General features: G+C 41.4%; 1 protein-coding gene across 3 annotated transcripts in view; it reads left to right on the top strand.

Annotated features, from left to right (window-relative positions):
- The first annotated feature begins 557 nt into the window (after positions 1 to 557).
- The window catches only part of LOC131693311 (uncharacterized), a 903,090-nt gene continuing 882,469 nt past the window's right edge, over positions 558 to 21,178 (top strand). For all 3 annotated transcript variants that reach the window (XM_058981027.1, XM_058981026.1, XM_058981028.1), the window contains exon 1: positions 558 to 1,677. The gene's annotated coding sequence lies outside the window, so the exon portion shown is untranslated. The remainder of the gene's footprint in view (positions 1,678 to 21,178) is intronic.

Raw genomic sequence — 21,178 nt, 5'->3', positions numbered from 1 at the left:
AACCACCCATCAGCAAACCACCCCCAGCCGCGCCGGTCGGGCGGTAGGAAGCCATTCATCAGTTCGAGTATCTTTGTTCTGTAGCCACGTTCGGAGGCTGGTTTCTCTCTCTCTCTCTCTCTCTCTTTCTCTGACTCTCTTTTTCCCACGCTGCACGATCTTAACGATCTCGCAGTACATAATTGGTGTTGTATTTGTGAAGTAAACTTCGTTCGGAGCTTTTCGCACACTTTTCATACAATCGACAGTTTTGCACGTTGTTTTGTTGTTGCTGGCAGGGAGGCGTACGACCACATGGTCTTGAACTTTACAGCGATAATGGAAAATTGCTCACGCGGAGATACATTCCCGGCACCGGAAAAGCCTCTCCGAGCGAATCGTGCATGTAGTATACACAGGAGCAGGAGAGTCGGTTTCTAGTTCTGTGAGGATATATGCGTGTGCTGATATGAGATTTGGCGTCGTCGGAATGAATTGAATGCTGGCTGGAATATCTGGTGCCAAGGATTCTGTTGCCACTGCTTCTAGTGCTACTCTGCTAGTATTCCGTGAGCAATTGCCGTACCTAGATGTTTCCCGAAGAGGCTGCGGTTCGCCGGATTGTCCTGCCAACGTTTGGAACGGGAATCTCCTTCTGCTTGACTCGTTTTAATTTTAGCCTGTCCATCGGGCAGTGTTCTGGCCTAGTGCGAGAGTGAGAAAGTGGACATCGCGGTAGAACGGCTCGAGTGATATCAGATTTGTTAAGCCATCCCCTCCTATTACCAGCTCTGCTCGCGTAGCGCGACACGACACAAGAATGGGGGTGTTGTCCCCAGGGTGGTTTTTAAGGAAACGACGTCAATCAAGATGAATGTGCGAATGTAGGGGAATTGTTTGTATGAAACATCGAAAGTTCCTGGGAAATCTGGCACTAGGTGTATTCGAGGTATTACATGTTATGTAATTAGAGTTTTAGGAAGGCTTTCTTCAAACAATCAGTGATTACCCATAAACTGTGTGAAATTTGTGTAAAAAGCCATCGAAAAAAATATGATAAATTGATATTAGAACCTCGTTCACCGATAGACGAAGGAAAATATCGATTCGGTCAGAATTATGCCTAGTCAGATCAGCGAGAAGGCGCATTTTCGGCAGTGCTTCTTAATCCGTTCTATCGGTTTTTTGTGTGGATTCCAACGGTGCAGATGAAATAGTATCCTTTCAGGAACAGCTCTCCGTTGAAATGGCAGCATCCGAAAGCGGGACGAAGAAGAGCCAACTTCGCTCACCGGAATCAACAACAACGACTGCCAGTGTCCCCGTGTGTTTGTATTAGTGCGAAGGGAAACACTCTCGTAAAATATATAGTAAATTTGCTCATGTGATCAGAAAATTGCATTCGACAGTAATAAGCTTGGCTGGATCCAGCTACTAAATTGTTCAAATTATTATTGATGGTGGAATTAGGCATGATAAATTACGCGTTGAAAGCTAATACGGAATTAGTGTTGTTTGAATGAAAACCCACATCCACGCAGTTCGCAGCAATCGGTGGGGACGCATTATTGTTTGTGGAGTTGTCTAGTGTAAACTACATCTGTTTGATGAGTGATAAAACCCGTGGCAATACAGGATGGTAGGAGGATTCTATTTGAAAGAGGATTAACGTCGGAGTAGTTCGGCTTCATAACGCAGGTTTGTATTACCATGCATCAGTTGCAATTAGGTCAATGACACGCTATATTACCAGCGTAAAGGGAGTTTTGATTTTACACAGTCTCGAGGATAGTTGTATGATATTAGACAGACTGAAAGTACAAGCATTTGTTTTGAACGACCAACCGTCATAAACTGGAAAGGAACAAAGATCGACCGTAGTTGCCGTTAATGGTTTGAAACTACGTGAGAGGGATTTGTGGAAAACTTTCCAAAGTCGATTGTGCATGTTTGGGCAAAAACTTTGTACGTGTTTCATAGTCAGACATGTTAGAACTTTTTCGTTTGGGTTACGAGCTAATCTTTTGAAGTTATTTCATACTGAAGCAGATTATCATACATTCTCTAGATGCTTGCGTTAGCACTGCGGATTGGCTGCTAAATGTGTCAGACAAAGTTATGGCTTGCGCCATAATTCTCAACGCGTATAATCGTATTATACACTCAAGAGGTAGAGTCGTTTGCATTTTCTCGAGCCATAGCATTTTTAATTTTTGCATTCATGCTTAGAATAAATCGGTATTATAAGAAAATGACTGAGTATCTATGTATTGTAGTTTTAACATGCAATGTAAATTTACGATTTGTATTCCTCTCGAATAAAAATTCGAACTTTTGGTTTTATTCGTGCTTCCGGCCACAGCTACAGACTCCCTGCTAGATCATAAGCTTAGCGGTAAATTTTTCGGCGAATGAAAATTTATATTTCTTGGAAGCATCTTGCAATATTGAACTTCTGCCACTGAAGCTGTTTGATGTCAAATTTGCAGCTTCCATAAAAATGCATGCGTTGAATGTGATCAGTTCCTAGCCATACAGTTTTTTAGCCTACACGTATTGGCCGTAATGTTTAGTTTTGCGGTTTAGTTCCGGAGCTTAATAGACCGTTACCTGTTGACCACGTCCCGAAAGTGCTGAGTCTTCCTGACGTTTTGACGCAGTTGCCGGTTGACTGTACCGCTTCGACGCATTCTTGTAATCTTCCGGGAAACAGACAAAATTCCTTGAAACTTTTCAGTACCGTAAATTGGAGGTACCGTTGCGATAAATAACTCTTTAGTTCAGTTGAAGTTTTTTTTTGATTATAGAGGTTTTAACCTTAGGGTCATTCGCCTCTTTTCGGGTTAGATAAATCTCATTTGGAAAAATTTCCAACCCTATGTGCGGGGTTGGGAATCGAACTCAGGTGCGCTGCATACAAGGCAATCGTTTTACCAACTACGCTATGCCCGTCCCCCTTCAATTGAAGTTGATTGATTTCATTATTATACAAGGTATTGTTTGAACAGATTGAAACGATGCAGGAGAGTTGTATCATTTTCGATTTTAATTTGTGTTCATAAAAGGTATATTGAATGACAAAATAATCGTTGCCGATAGATGCTGAACATTCTAAGAAAAAATTCTGTTTTTTGTTTCGATGATTTTGTTAGAGGAAATCTTCTTATCGTGCGTTACAGAAAAAAACTGTCATTTGATCAAATTCACCCCGGTGATCAAAGATACCCCGTTTTACGGTACTACACTTTGGGTGGTTTTGGCCAAGCATAATAAAACGAACCGGCCAATCATATATTCTTAATTTATTTTTTGGCGGCCTTAACTGGGCGGTTAATGCACATCGATGTCGGCCGTATTTTTGCAACGACATATTTATTTTGAATCGAATGTTATTTGCATAGATTATGAATGAATGATTCAGATTTTTGAGAATAAAAACAAAAAACAAATTGCTGCAGATTTTTCGTACGCTCAAGATGTAAAATGGAGTCGGTAAGACATCGCAATAATACTTCTCATGTACTGTATTTGTGGCCTGCAAAGAGGAGGTGTGATTGGTAGTTCGAGAGACAGCAGAAGTTATTTCGAGCATTATGCTTGTTAATTTCCAAAAACAGAATATTTGGTCGTCTGCCCCGACAACAGCAAACAATCGACAGTATGTATCTGGACCATTTCTGAGCTCCATCACGGTACTGATGGCAATTTTGCTAGACAAATGAGAATAAAACGGCAAGCAGTCCGAACAGTAAGCGATGCTTATTGAGGGGATCCTCTTATATAATTGTGGCAAAAGTACCTAATGTTTAATATTTTTTTTGAAGCAGTAAAATGACTAAACTAAATTTTGCAAAATGTTTATTAACGTTTCATCTATAAAATAAAAAATTTCGAGCGCAAGGTGTCAAAAATGGCGTCCAAAATGGCGGCTTTCTCGTAACAAGATTTTTCGGATCTGCGGGCATTCTCGTTTTTAAACCACTGAACCAATCAACTTCGGGTTTTGCCCGCCTAAAGGAAGACAACATTCTCGGGCGCTGTAACCTACAAAATCGCAATATTTTGATCATTAGCGATTTTTTCACAGCCTGTCAAAGTGGAAAAATCATTCGAAAAAACGATACTTTATTTTCAAGTGGCCGCCATTTTGTTTCTGTCGAATTTTTCATGTTTTTTAGGTTGGGGCGCCTCTACGGAATGTAATCTTCAAGATCGTTTTGGTTTGCTGCTTGTAGACGACGAATTGCGACCTGTATCGTGTCCGCAGATGACGTCGGTTTTCGAAACACCTTTTGCTGTATCCGCCATTTTGGACACCTTTTTTTATTTTTTTTAAATTTTATTTTTATTTTCGTCAAGCATATGTAGACTACATAGAATGGTTTTACAATATTTACTTATATACTATACATTATTTCTACGGTTTAGTTCAGATTTAATTTATTTTCTAGACATGGAAAGGTCAATTATTACACAATTTTCATTATAACGACGCATCATTCTATTGATGGAACTATTTTTAGCATAGTTTGTCCTAAAAGATTGTTCTTGGAATAAATTACGAGTTCTTAGTTGCCGGCTAGGTACACAAAATTTTATTTGCGAAAGTAATGATGCGGATTGTACACGTTGAGAAATAATGTCGTTGATAAAGCAAAGCATGGCGAATTCGCGGCGTTTTTTTGAGTGTTTGTATATTAATGAGCATGCTGCTTTATACGATGGAAGAGGAAATGTCGTCCAGTTTAGTTTACAAAGTGCGTACAAAATAAATTGTTTTTGGACTGATTCGATGCGTTCTTCGTACAGGACGGTGTATGGGTTCCATACTATGCTGCAATATTCCAAAATTGGCCTGACATATGTATTGTATAATATTTTTATTGTGTAAGAGTCTACAAAATTGTAGGTGAAACGTTTAATAAAGCCCAGCATACTATTTGCTTTGCTTTTTTTGACACCTTACACTCGAAAATTTTTATTTTATAGATGAAACCTTAATAAACATTTTGCACAATAGCGCACACGTCTAAGTCATTTAACTCCTTAAAAAAATTATCAAACATTAGGTACTTTTTGCACAATTATATAAGAGGACCCCGTTAAGGTTCTCATTCCAATGAATTGGTATGAAGATTCTTCCGCGAATCTCTCACTATTTGGAACCGTTATTGAGAGGAATTGAAAAGGAGCATCATTCTATATACAGTATGAGTACGGTTATGGCGGTCATCTTATCACAAACAGTAAACTAGTATTAACAAGCAGGTGCACAGTGGTTCCATTCCTTAAGGGGGTCTTCTACTCTCGAGGCCTAAAATTGAGCACTTTTTTGGGTATAAATTGTGAAGTATCTACTCAATAAATTTTGAAGTTTTTTTTTATTTTGAGGATGCATGCTTTGACTTTTCAATTTAACTTTTGAAGATAAAAAAAATCTTTCGCGACCTCTAAACTTTGTTGTTGACATTGATGTTAAAACTACATGGGTCCCGCTTAAGTAAAGTTGTGACAAATTGGGTAATCCGTAACCAGAAGACTTTTTGCCTTTCTCCTATAAAAAGGTCAATCACTCTGAACATCTACAACTTAATCCCGGCCCGGAGGGCCGTCTGTCATATACCATTCGACTCAGTTCGTCGAATTCGGCAAATGTCTGTGCGTGTGTGTGCGTATGTATGTATGTGACCAAAAATAAGCACATCGGTTACTCAGGAATGGCTGAACCGATTTTTTCAAACTTAGTCTCAAATGAAAGGTACAATGTTCCCATAGGCTGCTATTGAGTTTCATACGCACGACCAATTTCTTCACTTGGACGAAAACCAGTTTTCGATGAAAATCGGTTTTCGACTAATTATTTCCCAGCTATCCTAAAACTGGTTTTCAGCGACAACCGGTTTTCATCCAGTGAAGAAATTGGCCGTTATAGCCGTTTTTTAAACTTTGTGACGATTTTCGATCATTTTCCTAGAAATGTAAATATAACTTGCAAACAGGTCTTCGATCAAACGCACGGAAAAATTTGGAAATTATTTGGAAGAAGAGCGAAAAAAAATATTTTTTTTTTTTCATCAATTCTCGAGAAATCGTGCCCACCGACGCTAGAGGAACTAAGTCAGCTTTTGATTGGTTGTAACGGGAAAGATTTATAGCCGCGCGTAAACATATTCCGAGACACCCAGTCGACACTAGTAGGCACAGAAACGTCGCTGACCCGGAACGTACGTGCTCGGTGCGAATCAATCTCAGCGCAACATTGGAATGAATAAACACAAATAAATGGAATTCTTTTAACTAAAGCTACCGCACCACCGCTTCAAGCTGTTTAGGGGTCGTGCACAAATGACGTAGATTTTTTCGACGATTTGTTAGCCCTACCTCGCTCTTCGCATTTTGTAGAATATTATCATAAAATTGTAATTTCTTCCTTTCGAACAAGATACCCCCAACGTCCCCTACTTATAGTTATAACAAGTCTATTTTAAAATACGTGTTGTATGTTTTAATTTACTAGAAGACATGTGATCGTACGCATTTGCGACTCGCGTACCTACTTCATCAAAATGTTCGGGGAGGGATGTTTTTTATAAAATATTAGTTCTCTCAGGACGAACAAATCATTTTAATAGGTTTGATTAGATTTTTATATTTCATGGCACACTTTTTCGTAGTTGCTACTTTACTGTTAATGATTCTAAAAAACACATGTTCCACGAAATGTGATCAAATTTTACCAGACTTGAAAATTTTCAAAAAGAAATCTGGTTAAGAATTTAACTGAATAATGCATGGCTCATAAAATGACTGAATTTACAATATTACCGTAGTGCGTGTCTAGTATTTTTCTGTTTTAGTTGTTTTCTGTATAAATATATCTGAGGAACACAATGGCATAATAATTTTCAAAATAAAAATGTATTGTGAGACACTTGAGATTTAGTTTCAAACTGGAAATATTGAATAGTTGGCAACACTGTAGCTAAAAATACCAATTTACTTTAACACTCCGGCACTCGCGCCGTTGTATTTTGTGCAACTCCTTCAGAAACTCTAGTGAAATCTTCTTTCAGCACCAGCGGCTGCTCATTCGGGGAGCCATTCGCGCGAGTGCCGGAGAGTTAAAAGGAATATCAGCGATTGTTTATAGACCAAATTAAAACGAAAATATGTATAAAAGTTAATAATTAATGATTTATTTGTGTGGAACATTGTCCATGCACAATTATGACACATCATACATATTTTGTCATCAATACACACATATGATACGTGTGAGTACGATTTTTGGCATTTTTATTAAAAACTCTAAATGGAGTCAAAAGATCTTCGTACTAATTTAGAGATTAATAAAGAATAGACGGAAGCACCAATTCTTCTCTGAATTGCTACTACCATTGGTAAGTTTCAAGATATTCAATCTCAATCTTTGAAAATATTTTTTCTCGAAATGTGCTAAATAGTGATTGTCATAACATAGCACAACAGTGACATACTATCCCTATCATCCCACTCGTTATAAAATCAGTATAAGGTCGCTGGGGCCCACCAAAACGCTACGTCATTTGTGTACGAACCCGTCTGTGCGCTGGCTGGCGGCATGTTTGCCGAACAACGAGATTGTATCGTAATTTTGAAGTTCCTTGTGGCTTTTCTCACTCCTTTCGTCGTTTTTTGGGAGCGAGATGAAAAATTGTTTTATTACAACTTCTTTCGCCGGCATGCAGGGTGGAATGGGCGGTACGGTTAATGTTAATGATGAGATTTTGCTTTACATTTCAAGAGTCTAGAAATCGACGTTGGTCGGAAATGGCACGTGGCACGTCACTGCAGAAGAAGCGTGATGGTATGCTTGATGGCTGATTGTGTGCGTTGTGTTCAATGTTAAATAAAATGCGTTCGTGTGCTATCTTGTTTCAAAGAGAATTAAGGGTATCTTGAATATAACGTAGTAGGGATCTACTGGCAGTAAAATGAATATATTGAATACTTTGAATATTTTTGCAGGATCATTTTGTTGGTCTGATTATTATTGGTTTTACACTCGTCGTTTCGTCTTTCGGATTAGGGTAATTTAATACTATGGGTGGGGATATGGATTCGAGCTGAGATCGGTTACGTACTTGACAAGAGTCGTATCTATTAGGTCATATCGTTTCTCTTCCCTAGACTTTATTACTTTACAAGCTTTGGGCCTTGTTATCTTTTCGGCAATAAAAAATCCTGAATGGTTATAACAATAAAGATAATAGGAATCCTCTCTGTGTTGTATGCATGTGAATCGTATTGAACTTGTCAGTGTATCGTAAAATATGCATTACTTGGGGAATAATCTAGATAAACACTGTGTAAAATTCATCCAGTACATTTTTTACAACAAATTTTTCGCGAGGTGCTTCCGGAGATTCAATGTCTCTCGTTCAATTTTCAATAAATTGAGTGTGTGACAGTAGGTACTGGCCTGTGGTTTATTGGCACTGTGTGGAACTCACTTTCGTGCCTAACCACATAAAGCACTCCTTACTCTTTTTTTACATCGCGGTATTACTTCGTGGTGAGGCTCGTTGTCTTTTTTTTGCACACGAGTTTCCCGCAGCTTTTTCATACGAGCTTGCATACAATAAACCTTTCGTTTCGAGATGCGCACCCCTGTTTAGCCGTGATTCCAGAAGCCATTTAGCTCCCAGCTTTCTCACGATCTACTTCGATAGTCCTCGGCGGTGAACTCACCCTACTCCGACTAACAGTTAGCCGACGGAGGGATTTCCGCCGAAACTGATATCCGCTTCTTTGAGTCATTTTGCTCCCAGCTTTGTCGAGATTCACGAGCATATTCTCGTGGGTTTAAACGCCATACAGCCCCACAAAAATACCGTAAATATGGTCCGCGCCAAATTTCACAACCATCAAAACACCATAACAAGATCTCAAAAACTTATAAATACACCAGAATTTGATTTCCATATGGGATCCTCCGGATCACGGTGATGTTGTTTTCTTGGGTTGGAGCCATTTCAAACACTATCAAAACATCATGCAGTAGGGGTGAATTTGGACCATGAGCATACATCATGCAGTAGGGGTGAATTTGGACCATGAGCATGGGAGAATTATGGGCTTTTTGTTTGCTCGGGTCCACTTGGATATATTCCGGCGGTAAACCTACCCTACTCCGACTGAGAGTTGCCTGGCGGCGGAATTCCTCTCGATACCGATGCTTGCTTTCGTGAGACATTTAGCTTTCCGCTGCCTCCCGATCTCCTCGAACTAGTCACCGGCTGTGGACCTAGTCTACTCGATGGCCAGCCAGCATATGCCAGCCGAGGTGAACCGTAGCTTCCGGTTTACTGACGTCCCAACCCCCCGTGCTGGCTATTCGACGCGATCTAATCGCTTTAATCCCCAGCGGTGGATCTGGCCTTCTCACGAACTACCCGTTAGGGTGTCGAGGTCGGTCCGGTGATTCCGGGGGAGCCTGGTGTCCGGTTTGCTTGCGCCCTGGTGACCCGAACCCGGTGCTACGTCGCGTACTACTCAATTGGTTCCCGGCGATGGATCTAGTCTACTATGGCGAAGAGTTTCGTGGCGGCGAATTTTCTGCCGAACCCAATTTCTTGGTTCACGGTGGCTTTCTAGCGGGCGGTGTTACTTTGTTGGTCCCTTCGCCACTTCCTCTGCAGCTCGGAGAGTATACTCGTAACCAGTCTGTTGACAGCGTCCCAGATATGATCGTCATGGCACATCACTTCGACTTTCACACCAGGCATACCCCTTCGGACTTCTTCGAACCTAAGGCATTCGAAGGCTACGTGTTCCGATGTCTCTTGCACGTTCACACACTCCGGGCGAAGGGGTGACGAAGCGTGTCCAAACTGATGCAGGTATTTCCGGAAGCTTCCGTACCCGGACCAAAACTGCATCAAATGGTAGTTCACCTCTCCATGCCTCCAATGTATCCAAGCAGACACATTTGGGTTGAGTCGGTGGGTCCACCTTCCTTTCTCGGCGTTGTCCCACTCTTGCTACCACTTAGCCAACGAGTCCGCTTGGACCAGTCTTCTTGCATTATGTGCATTTCTCCGGTGGTAGCGTTGGTTCCACGTCTTCAGCCATAGTGAAGCAGATCCCGGCGGAATGTTGCCTCTGACGGTATTGTTATGTATTGTTTAGCACCCCAGGCAGGAACCCCATATCGGAGTATAGATGACGAAACAGTAGATAGTACTTCTCGGACCGCCGACGTTTGGCATGATTTTCGGTGCCTTCGCCGACTTTTCACAGGTGAAGTCGTCGTGTTTGTTGAAACTGAATCCACTCTCAATTGCTCCAGTGCACGCTTCGATGCAACCACTTAATATAGATCTGCATTCGTTGAAGCGTTTCGCTGTTTCACACTGACAATACCTCCGTCTTATGGAGAGCTTGATCCCGTTCATCCAGCTCTCGATCGCGTCTATTGTCTTCGTTACCGACACCACCACTTCTTCAAGCGTCTCACCAATCCCCATTACTGACACGTCATCTGCGAAACGTAAAATTTTCACTTTCCTGGGCAGCCACAGTATCAAAACCCCATCGCACAACCCGTTTCAGAGAGTTGGACCGGGAATGCAGCACTGAGGAACATCTGCTGTGACTCGTGTTGACTTTTGCCCCTCGCTCGTCTCGTACAGCAGCACTCTGCACTGGAAGTATCTCTTCAAGATCTTTCATGGCATAGCAATTCTCATTCTGTGAAGCGCTACAGCAATGGCTTTCCAGCTGGTGCTGTTTGTGCTGGTGTACATTCTCGGTCCCGCCATTCGGCCTTTGTGGTCTTTGTTGAAGGCCTTGGAGGTCTTTGTTGAAGGTTTTCGTCTTCCACGTTCGCTCGCCGGTCATCCTTACTCGTGTTGCAGCAGGGTTGCATTGACAGATTTCGTAGCGAATTGCCTGGTGGTCGCTCTGCGTATACGTTTCGCATACTCTTTAACCCATGTTCGCTGTCAAGGAAAGACTACAGAATGTAACTCGATGATAGACTCCCTCCCGTCTCTCCGAAATGTGCTAACGGAGCCTTCATAGCACAATCGTACATCTAACTTCGCTAGAGCTTCCTGCAAACACCCTCTTGTCTTGGTTACTGTCTGCTCCACTCTACAGCTCAGGCCTTGAAGTCACCACCAATAACTACCGACTTTCGACCGATAAATTTCTCGGTTAACCGCTCCAGCATTAAGCTGAACTGCTCTACTGTCCACCTTGGATGAGCGTAACAGCCGCACACGAAGACGCCGTTGATTTTGACGATCTCGAAGCCTTCGTATAAATGTTCTACCTCTTCTTGACTGGGGAAATTGCCCATAATTTGTATCGTAGCCGTTCCCGTTCTATCCGGCATCCAGTTACCGTAATCACAAATACGGCTACGCAAACATATTTTCTGTCGTAGATTGCCACAACAGTTGCTGTGCGGTGTCGGTGTCTCCATTTGCGTTCACCTGAAGTTGCCCTCTTGTAGGCATTTGAAGCCACCCGTCTAGTGGTGGTTTCTGTCTGCTGAAGTGCAAAGCATGCATTTCGGCCTCTGCATGCAGTCTCTCGCAAGATGACCCGTCTACACGCATTTTCAGCACATCGTGGATCTATCCGGGCCTTTTCAAGCCCCTATCAAATGTCCTAAGCCCAAACTCTCGAAGCATTTCTCCGCTTGGAGGCTCTCAATGCGCATCTCGACCATCCAACCGCAACTTTGCCTACCTCCAGCGCCTTGTCAGCAGCGTTTACCGGTAGGTGAATCTTCGCTGTTTGTGTTCCTCTGTACCTCTTCTTTAACCGGATCGTCATGTGCACTTCACCCAAGTTGCACTGTGCCTTCAGTGTACCTCCCAGTTCGTCTATCGTCGTGGTCTCATCCAAGTCCTGTCACTGTCTCAGGCCTTCATGCTTGAACTTTGGCTTCTTTGCCCAATGCCCTTTGGTCATAATCACCTGCATAGTAGAGCTGTCAATCGTGGGATCCTTCATCAACTCGAAGAGCATCTCGGCTTTTTGGGTGCGTCTGATTCTTACCACGTTTTTTCCCAAATTCCTCAGCTCCCGGTCCTCTTTGAACTTCTTGAGCAGCGCTGCATACGTCGTCGCGTCATTGACTTTGACGGGCACGGCTTCTCCCTTTGGCACCTTCTGACGAGCCGGAGGTTTTCTTTTTCTCTTCTGCTCCCCATTTCGCCCCTCCTTCTGTTTTTGCTGTTTCCCGTGTTTCTGCATCCGACCTACAACGGTACTCCAGCTTGCTCCCTGTTGGGTGACATTCTTTCTTATTGCAGCAACAGCGTCCTCGAGCGTCTGCCTCTTGAGCCGCCTGGTCATCCGCCTCCTGGTGAAGTTTTCGTCCTCTTTGGAGTCACGGAAACTGGCATATTCTCCACTCCAATCAGCTTCTCCTTCCTCTGCTTCGGAGGCTAGGAAGATAGTAGCCTTAGCCGACGCCAATGCTCGTTCAGTTACATCCGCCATCCGCGTTGCCGTGTCATACTCCTTCATGGCAGACACTCGGATTCTGAGAACCATCTCCTTAATGTTCTTATGGACAGTATTTCTCGCGTCCACAAACTTGTGGAGCTCCTCCATCAAGTGCTTCGCTGCCACTACTTTTGGTTTCTGTGGGGTGTAACTCATCCCGCTCTGCTCTGGCTGTTGCTGCAGCTTCTGGTCCTCCTGCTCTTGCCCTTAATTTCAGCTGCTACTGATGGTGGTGACCTCACCACATCACCTCTGGTGAACGGATTTGCCAAGGATTTCCGTATGTGTGACTTTCTTGTTTTTTCACCATTTTATTGGGTTCCAACTCCGGGCCGCTATCTCAACGCGTTGTACGTAGTCGACTCTTATGAGCCCATGGTTATCTATGGAAGCAGGGAGCTCATGCTAGGGTTGACACTACCCTTCATGGGGAGGAGTGCTCCAACCGAACCTAGTACCACCAACTAATGACGGTGACGTTTCAAACGTACCCGGAGATCTGCCAGGGTTTTGTCGGGATCTAGGCAGCCGTGCTGTTAGCACCAGCCATTTCACGTTGGTGTCATCGTTCCTTACTCAGGGAGTCGAACAGCACACCTGTCAGCCTGAAATTGCCATCCAATATGTGATCCGGGTCCTGGCCGTTGACGTTCGCCATGAACAGTATACCGTAATCAGGATGTTACTGGCGTCGACCCTGATGTGCTGGTTGCCACCTTTGTTGGGCTAGGGTGCTTTGATATTTAATTACTAAAATATTTCAGGATTTCAGTAGAAGCGGCAACGACTCGTTTCGTCGGTGCTGTCTTTATAGAGGTTTAACAGAGCTCCATATACCACACCAAATCCTTGCAAAACTTCCCAACTCGCAGTGTGTGTGTGCGTGTGGGTTTTCCACCTCAAATTCCACTGGCTGGCAGCGGTTTACAGGGAAGAAAAGTTCCTATGTTTTTATTCATGCAAATAACTTAGTTGAAGGATTTGGGTAGGTGTTAGCTCGATTCAATTCCGACAACCCATTTCTTTTACAAAGAAAACGTGTTCCGAAGCCATTGTTCCAAAGGAAACGGATTTAAGTATAATGAAAAGAATTTCGATTCCTTACAGAAGGCAAGAGATTGGTGCGTATTTAGTGTATTTATTTGATTTTCATATACAAATACGTTCTGGTGGATGGATCTTACCAGATTGTTTATCACTTCCTTTAATTTTGTCTTTCTTATTAGGAGTATTCTCTATGATTGTTGAATATATTTGATTTCACAAACATTTGATTTAGTATTGGAATGATTTTCCATGCTAATAAAAGGACAATTTGCCTGCGTATTTTTGGTCTACTATCTGAAATGATAATGAAATTAATTACCCCATCACATATGAATATTATATTCTAATAATCAATCAAGGATGTCTGTCGATTTTTAGCAGCAATGCTCACGATGTGACCATCAAAACTTCGTCAGACAACCACAATGGGCTTTCTTCGACACTAGATTGGTCCTACAGAGCCGTAACGCGGGTGGCGTCGTGAAAACGGCCGAAAAGGAGTTTAGAACAGCTTAACGCAATATCTAATGTTGCTTCAAATGTGTATAATCCAAGACTGCCTTCGATCGTCCACCCAGCCCAGTTTGCACATAACTAGTCTAACTGTTCTCCATTCACCTACTAAACATCCAAACCAGCACCACATAGACACAAAAACCAAATAGTCGTATAACTTTTGTGAACACCTAAAGCAATTGGCTAATCCTGAAAGGTGTCTTGAAAATCAAACCCAGTACCTCTAGCTGATAAGAAAGCGAATACGAATGAATACGAACTTTTTTGGCTTGTTAAAAAAATTGGATTAAATCAATTTGTGGATAAGGGCACTTCATCTAACTCAGATAAAGTGCGATATTTGTGCTTCATCTCATTTCATCTAAAGCGTGTCGCACATCAAATTCCATCACGGGAAAAACGCTGCAGAAAATAACCAATTGGGTATTTTCTCTTGAAAATTTTGGTATTGTTTACACTGTATTTCGAAAATTGGAAAAAATGGCGTCATCCAAAAAGCAACGAATTGATTTTGTGCAAGCACTTGGAGAATGCTCAACTCTCTCATCGGAACATCGGAAAACAATTCGGAATCGTGCAGTCATGTGAATGTTACTACCAAACTTTAAGCATCGAATGGATGTTTTATTGGTGATCAGGATCACAAGCGTGTAGTGGAAGCGTTTAAGCGGAATCCTAATGCTTCGGTCTTTCATTCAGAGAACCAAGGATACAAGCAAGGGATTGCATACGTACAAAGTGTAGAAGACTCAAAATAATGACTCAGATGCTGACGAAGCCTCAAGCCTTACGTCAAGGCGGACTTCCGGAAGCTTCCGGGGCTACTGTTATTCACTGCCCAGCACAAGTTTGATGTTCCGGGAGAAGTAATGAAACAGAATCTTTCAAAATTTGCCAATAAATTCATGTAATTTGCTCATGAGGCAAACGGAGTGCGCCATTCGTGACTACCGGGACTGTACACGGGTAGATCTACCTCAAGGAATGTCTACAGAAGCGTCTCCCTCCTCTATTGAAGCGACACGGGGGCCGTGCGATCTTCTGGCCGGATCTAGCTTCGTGCCACAATTCATATATTGTCCTGGAGTGGTAGGAAGCCAACGGGGCTACTTTCCTACCCAAAGACATGAACCCCCAACGCACCGAAACTACGTGTTATCGAAAAATATTGTGCAAATATGAAGCAGGCCCTACGAAAGCATCCCAAGGAGGTTAAATCTGAGGAAGACGTGAAGAAAAAGTGAGTTTCCGTCCAGAGGAACCTGCAGCTAGATGTTGTACAGGGCCTTATGGATGGAGTTAAGCGTAAGATGCAAGCGTAGAATTATGGTATTAAAGTTGAATAGAATAAATATGCCACAAGCTTACTAATGGGTTATATTTTATTGTCTGAAAGTTTGAGAAGGATCGTTCTACTAGGTAATTTTCTACCGCGTTTTTTCCGTGATGCAATTTGATATGGGACACCCTTTAATGCGGTCTGTCTGTATGGTTACAAGCTCACCAGCTAAGAATTAGACATTATTTTCGTCGCACAGTCTTACTGTTCGATGAGAACATTTTTCACCCGTTGACAGGATAGAGTAAACATTATCACTGCTATTTGTATAAATATTAGTTCGGCAACTCTCCGACTCTCGTGTAGTAACTTAGTTTGAAGAGTCACACAAAAAATCTATCCTATTATAACGAATACAAATCGCAAGCATAATAGTGTTTATTGTTGGGGAAGTTTTCCAAGGCTCGAAACCGGATACAGCCCAAATAAAAAACGGCATTCATAACCATAGCTATGGATCATCGCCCAGGCCCAAAAGATATTCCGTTGAACTATGAATAAATCATTACATTCTCCCTCTCTATCTCGCTGTCTACTAGACCGACGCCGATATATGCTATATGTATTCCAATCTAAATTCCAAGGCTGTAAGGCAGGAAAAAGGAATGTGTTTATTTGCGCTAGAGAACACCGAAAATTATCCTTTTCGAGCATGCATTGATGTGTTCAGGACACAAATCTATTCCACATGAGGAATCACTTCAATCTGGGGAAAATGTGATTGAGTTCGTATTTTGATATTTTATCCCTGTTGTGCAAGTTGCAGGTGTGCGTCTTTATTTCAACCCGGGGTGGTTTTAGATAGATTGAAAGACACTATAGTAGGTACTGTCACTACCATTCAAAAAAAAAAAAACGGGCTCACTGATGAAAGAATTTTTCGAACGCGTTTTTCTCTCCATCTCTACATTGCATCAGTTAAGCTGTACGCACCCGAGGCGACAGGACAATCGCCACAAAAAATATTCACTGGATTTTGTTCTAGCTATTCCAACGCGGTAACTGCAACAGCAACAGCATTGGAATAGGTAGAACAAAATCCATAGTTAATATTTTTTGTGTCATGTGTCCTGTGGCCTCGTGTTCGAACTGCTTTAGAAAGCATACCGAGTACAGCAGTATATATGCAATAAATCTGCTGACAGAGTCGTGCGGTTGTGCTCTTTAAATGGTGTGGAAATTTAACTGATTTTCACCTTTTGATTTCTCGTTTGTGGTGAACATCATATTTTCGAAACCGCAACCGAAACATATGCAAGTTGGACAGATAAGTTGGCGCGCAGATAACAGACCTTTAGCTTCATATTAAAAATGGGCGAAACCACATTGTTGTATCCCTGAGCTTAACAATAATTTACAGTAAAGTCTAATGTTATGCTCCAACACAGAACTTAAACATTTCTACAGTAAATTTCAATGTAAAATCGACCTTTGCAGTGAAAAATAGTGGGGAGGTTATGTATCTTAACACTAGAAAAAATGGGTTTTTTTTGCTCCGGAACAATCAAATTTAATGTGATTTTCCTTTATCATTTTTTCGCTGTACAGTACAATTACTTGTTACCTGAAATTTAATTGTGAATTGCGAGAACTCTGTGTCGAACATTGTTGAACAGTAATAATCAAAATTCTTTGCGGGTAAATACAATTGTAAATTTCTATCCGGGATGCCATTTCGAATAAAGCGAGTGACTAAAACATGTTTGTTGGTGGCGCTGCCATGCAGCCGCAATAGAACTGTCAAACTCTGTTTTGTAACCAGTTGAGTAGATGGCAATAGTAACCCTCTAAGAACGGTTGGTTTCAAAATCGTTTAATGAAGGACGTTCGTTGGACGACGTCCAAATAACCGTTCAACAGAGGTCCATCGTTGGACCCGTGTTGAACGATTTTGAAACAATTTTTTGCACGTTTCAGTGGGAAGTTACTGTTTATCAACGTAGGTATGTTACACGGGTGCGTTTCGGCTTCGCCTCATCAGAAACCGACACAAAATTTTTGTCGGAATAGATTAGCGCCGGCTTGACGCAAATCCCGTGAAACTAAAACACACTGTTTGTTTCAATTGAACGACTGATAAAACCTGATGTCCCGTCGGAGCAGAAGTATAGCATAGAACGTAGGTATATCGATTTGAAATTTTACACATGGTTTCAAAATACATTTTGTTCTAGCCGAAATGTTCGTTATCTGTGATTGAGCTGCTTACCACAGAGCTTTCACTGACTCTATTTGAAACGGTTTACTGCGGGTTTTACTTGCGGTACAACTTTACAGAATCGGTATGGAAAAAGTGAAGTGTCAGAATTTTACTTCCATAGTTGGAATTAATCAGGGAAGCAGTTTTTGCTCCATGCCTGATTAAATGCATAATCCAGTTATAATGGATGACAAGCGATGTCAGCGGACACATCAAGTCTTTCAGATTGAACTGGCAAGGGTGAACGCGGTAAAACGCTAGAAGGGTAAACGTCAGCGTGGATAAAAATTCTAACCGCAAATCATTTTGGTAGGGAAGAACGGTAGGGGAGACGAAATTGCATTTCACTCAGCAAAACTATGGTACGTGACATCAATGATAAATCACTGGAAAACAGAAATGATTCAGGTGTTGTATTTGCTGATTTGTGTTATGGCTGGACGTTTCAAACGTGCTTCCAGTTTGCTTCTGGATTAAGCACGTCAATTTGGGATTTTGGAGTTAAACCACTGATTTTGAGGTTGGCAAAAATAGCTTTGAAGAAATATTTTGAATAATATTTTTGGATTTCCAATTGTTGTATATAGCCTAGAGCAGTTTTTGGTAGGTTTAAGGCTGTGGCTTGATTTACACACAAGAGTGAAAAAATCTAGATATTGCATTGATCAAATAATCTAAGAATATTTGTAAAGCCAATTTAAGAAATTTCGGAAGCTTGTTGAGCGCTTGCCTGGTTGAACCCATCCGGAAATCGGCTCTAAATTTTCACTTGTTTCCACCATAATGCCTGCTCAAATGACACAACTGAGTTTCGAGTTGGAATCGGTTCTGTCATCTGAGCCGGAATACTGACAAAAGTCAGGCCCATTTCTCGGTCCTGAACTATGCATCCAGAGCCGCAGCGTGGCCTTCTCGCGCCCTTGGCGGGATTTAAGATTTGCGCCCCCTTGGTGTTTACTTTTCATTTCTTTTTCAATTCGACTTCTTAACAATAATTAAGTATTTCCACTGACACAAACTGGATGATCAGTACTTTCCCTTCGATAGGATAAAGTTCATTCGTGAATTAGGCCAGTAAAAGAATCGTTACTATGCAGGTCGCTGTATCTTCAAGGTTTGCTGACTGGACTAGGCAGTTTTGACTAAAAACCATTGAGAATAACCCCTCTTGCAGAACGCGAGAATAATTATTTTCTCGTCCAAAAAATAGGGCAAAATACACCGATGAAAAATTGAGCAGAATAAACACATCAGTCGGAGGTATTTTAACCAATTTCCATTCAATTTCAAAGCATGCATGGCATTTATGAAATAAAATGCGGAAACTAATTCTCAGACGATCTTTCGAAAGCGACGTAGAAAATCCAAATTATTCACCTTATTTAGAACAAAGCCATTAAATGTGGAGCACAAAATTTTGAATGTGTTTCACAGCAGATTGATCTGTAATATTATCATTAGGGTGATTGAAGACGGACAGAGAGCTTTCTCGGAGTGAAATCCGTTGACGATAGGTGTTTGAAAGCGACGGACGGAGCATTCTTTTCCGGGAGACTATACGTGCAGATCGCGGTTAACTTAGAGACGATTTATTGAATCTCGACTCTACTATAGAATTTTTTTTGGAATATTTGGTAATTCGCCAATAATTATTTCCGATGCATGGACACTTGTAAAACCCCCAAAGTCCTTATTTAAAAAAAAGGTTTAACTATCGTTCATTTCATATGAATTCCAGCTGTGAATCTTTAGGGTCCTAAAATCAGTTCGGGCTTGGCGTTTGAAAGAAATGGAGCATCTATTCAGTAGATTTCATATGAAGACCAGTATGACAATTGTTGGGAGCTGTGACTTGATTTGTGATTGTTGTTTACGGTGCATATTATTGGAGTTAAATCACCAGATACCATCACGGCTTTATTTTTGCACAAGTTTGTAAAACAAAGATGCTTTTATTATCTGCAACTTATAGATGTTCTTACGCATTCTTTTTACAATTTGCTATCGTATTTGCCCATATTCTATCGATAGGATCCAGTCATACATCAAGAAAAGAAAGGTGATTACATTTTTTGCTGTACTATCAGTTGAATCGCATTTTAAATTTTAATGTGCCCCTAATTTCTGTCTCTTCAACTTTTCCCTTTGCGTCGGGCTCTAGGTCCGTACATTGATGATCTCGCTTGAAAAAACTTTGCCAATGGTAAAATGGATGTTTAACAAGATTCGTTATCGTAGACACCGACTTTCTGTTGAAAATGATGTACATTGAACTCAGTTAGACTATATCTAATCTTTTACCGGATCAAAGATAATCCGCTAAGTACTCTAACGAGATCGGAAGTACTGACACAGAAATTTTCAGCTTTAGATTAGCTAATCTGTGATATCCTATCTAAAGCAAGCAAATGACGTTACTGATGAGAAGTATTTTACAAGGGACTGTTGTGTCTACATGCCCGCCCACAAGGTAGAGATCGACGGCGTGATAACCGATTAGTTTGAAATGCTATTTTAAAACCGCTTCCAATAAAATACATGGCTGCATTACTGCACAGCCATTTTAGTATATATAATGCTTGCTGGTTACATGGATTAGAAATTCTGAAAAGAGCGCTTTTTGTGGGAAAAGTCCACGTGTTCTATTATCGTGCTCCGCGTACGAACAGTACCTGGAGAATCTGAGCAAGAATTCAATTCTCACGGTAGTTCTAGATATTTTTTATTTCGATTATAGAAGATTATTGAACCCAAGAGTTCTTAATTTTTTTTTTGGGTCAAAAAAATCTTCAAACGCAATGCAGGATGCTGAGTAATAATCAATTGGCTCCAAGTTTTGCATTGAATTTTTCTCGTTCAGTATAGTTATATATACTTTTTTTTCTCTAGAACAGTATTTCACCTAGAGCTTTCATCCCAGAAATTTATTTTCCGGGAATCCCGGGATTTTTGGCATTTTCCGATACTTCCATGCCCTGAGAATTAATATTTTCTTTTCCCCGGGATTCGGTAATCGTCGTAGCGTGCGATTGGTTTGGTTGGCCCCAGCCATGGGCGCCTAACTTAGGGGGACGTTAAAATCTTGATCTGCTTTATAAAATGAGTGAGGTTAGGTCATAAAATAAGTCAGGATAGGAGTATCACTCCCAAATACATACAAAATTATTGCTTGAAACTCGAACTGAAAACGACATCCAAATTAAACACCAAATAAAATTATTGCAAACCATTTCCGCTCGATTACTCAGTTACATAGAAACATAAGGGGAACAGATATGTGGTCATGGGCAGTAAAACAGGCCACCTCTTTAAAACTGTAGCAAAGATCGTAGACCAAGCTAGATCAACTATCATCGAGAAAATAACTCCATGCCGTGCCGTGACAATTGAAGTCGTCTCCTCGATGTCGGGAGAAGTTCCGCAATGTACCAAAGTGGTCGGTTCCCAACCTAGGCCCAACCAGTCCGGCACTAAATTGAATCTCTAGATATCACCGGAGATTTTTGGAGTTCCTGGAAGCGTTTCAAAATTCTTGGTTTCTTATCAAATTTAAGACATTATTTTCGAAGAAGACGCAAAGTAGCCTCGCCATA

The sequence above is a fragment of the Topomyia yanbarensis genome, chromosome 3 (genome assembly GCF_030247195.1).
Source record: "Topomyia yanbarensis strain Yona2022 chromosome 3, ASM3024719v1, whole genome shotgun sequence".
Lineage (NCBI taxonomy): Eukaryota > Metazoa > Arthropoda > Insecta > Diptera > Culicidae > Topomyia > Topomyia yanbarensis.
This window is presented reverse-complemented; position numbering and strand designations above follow the sequence as displayed.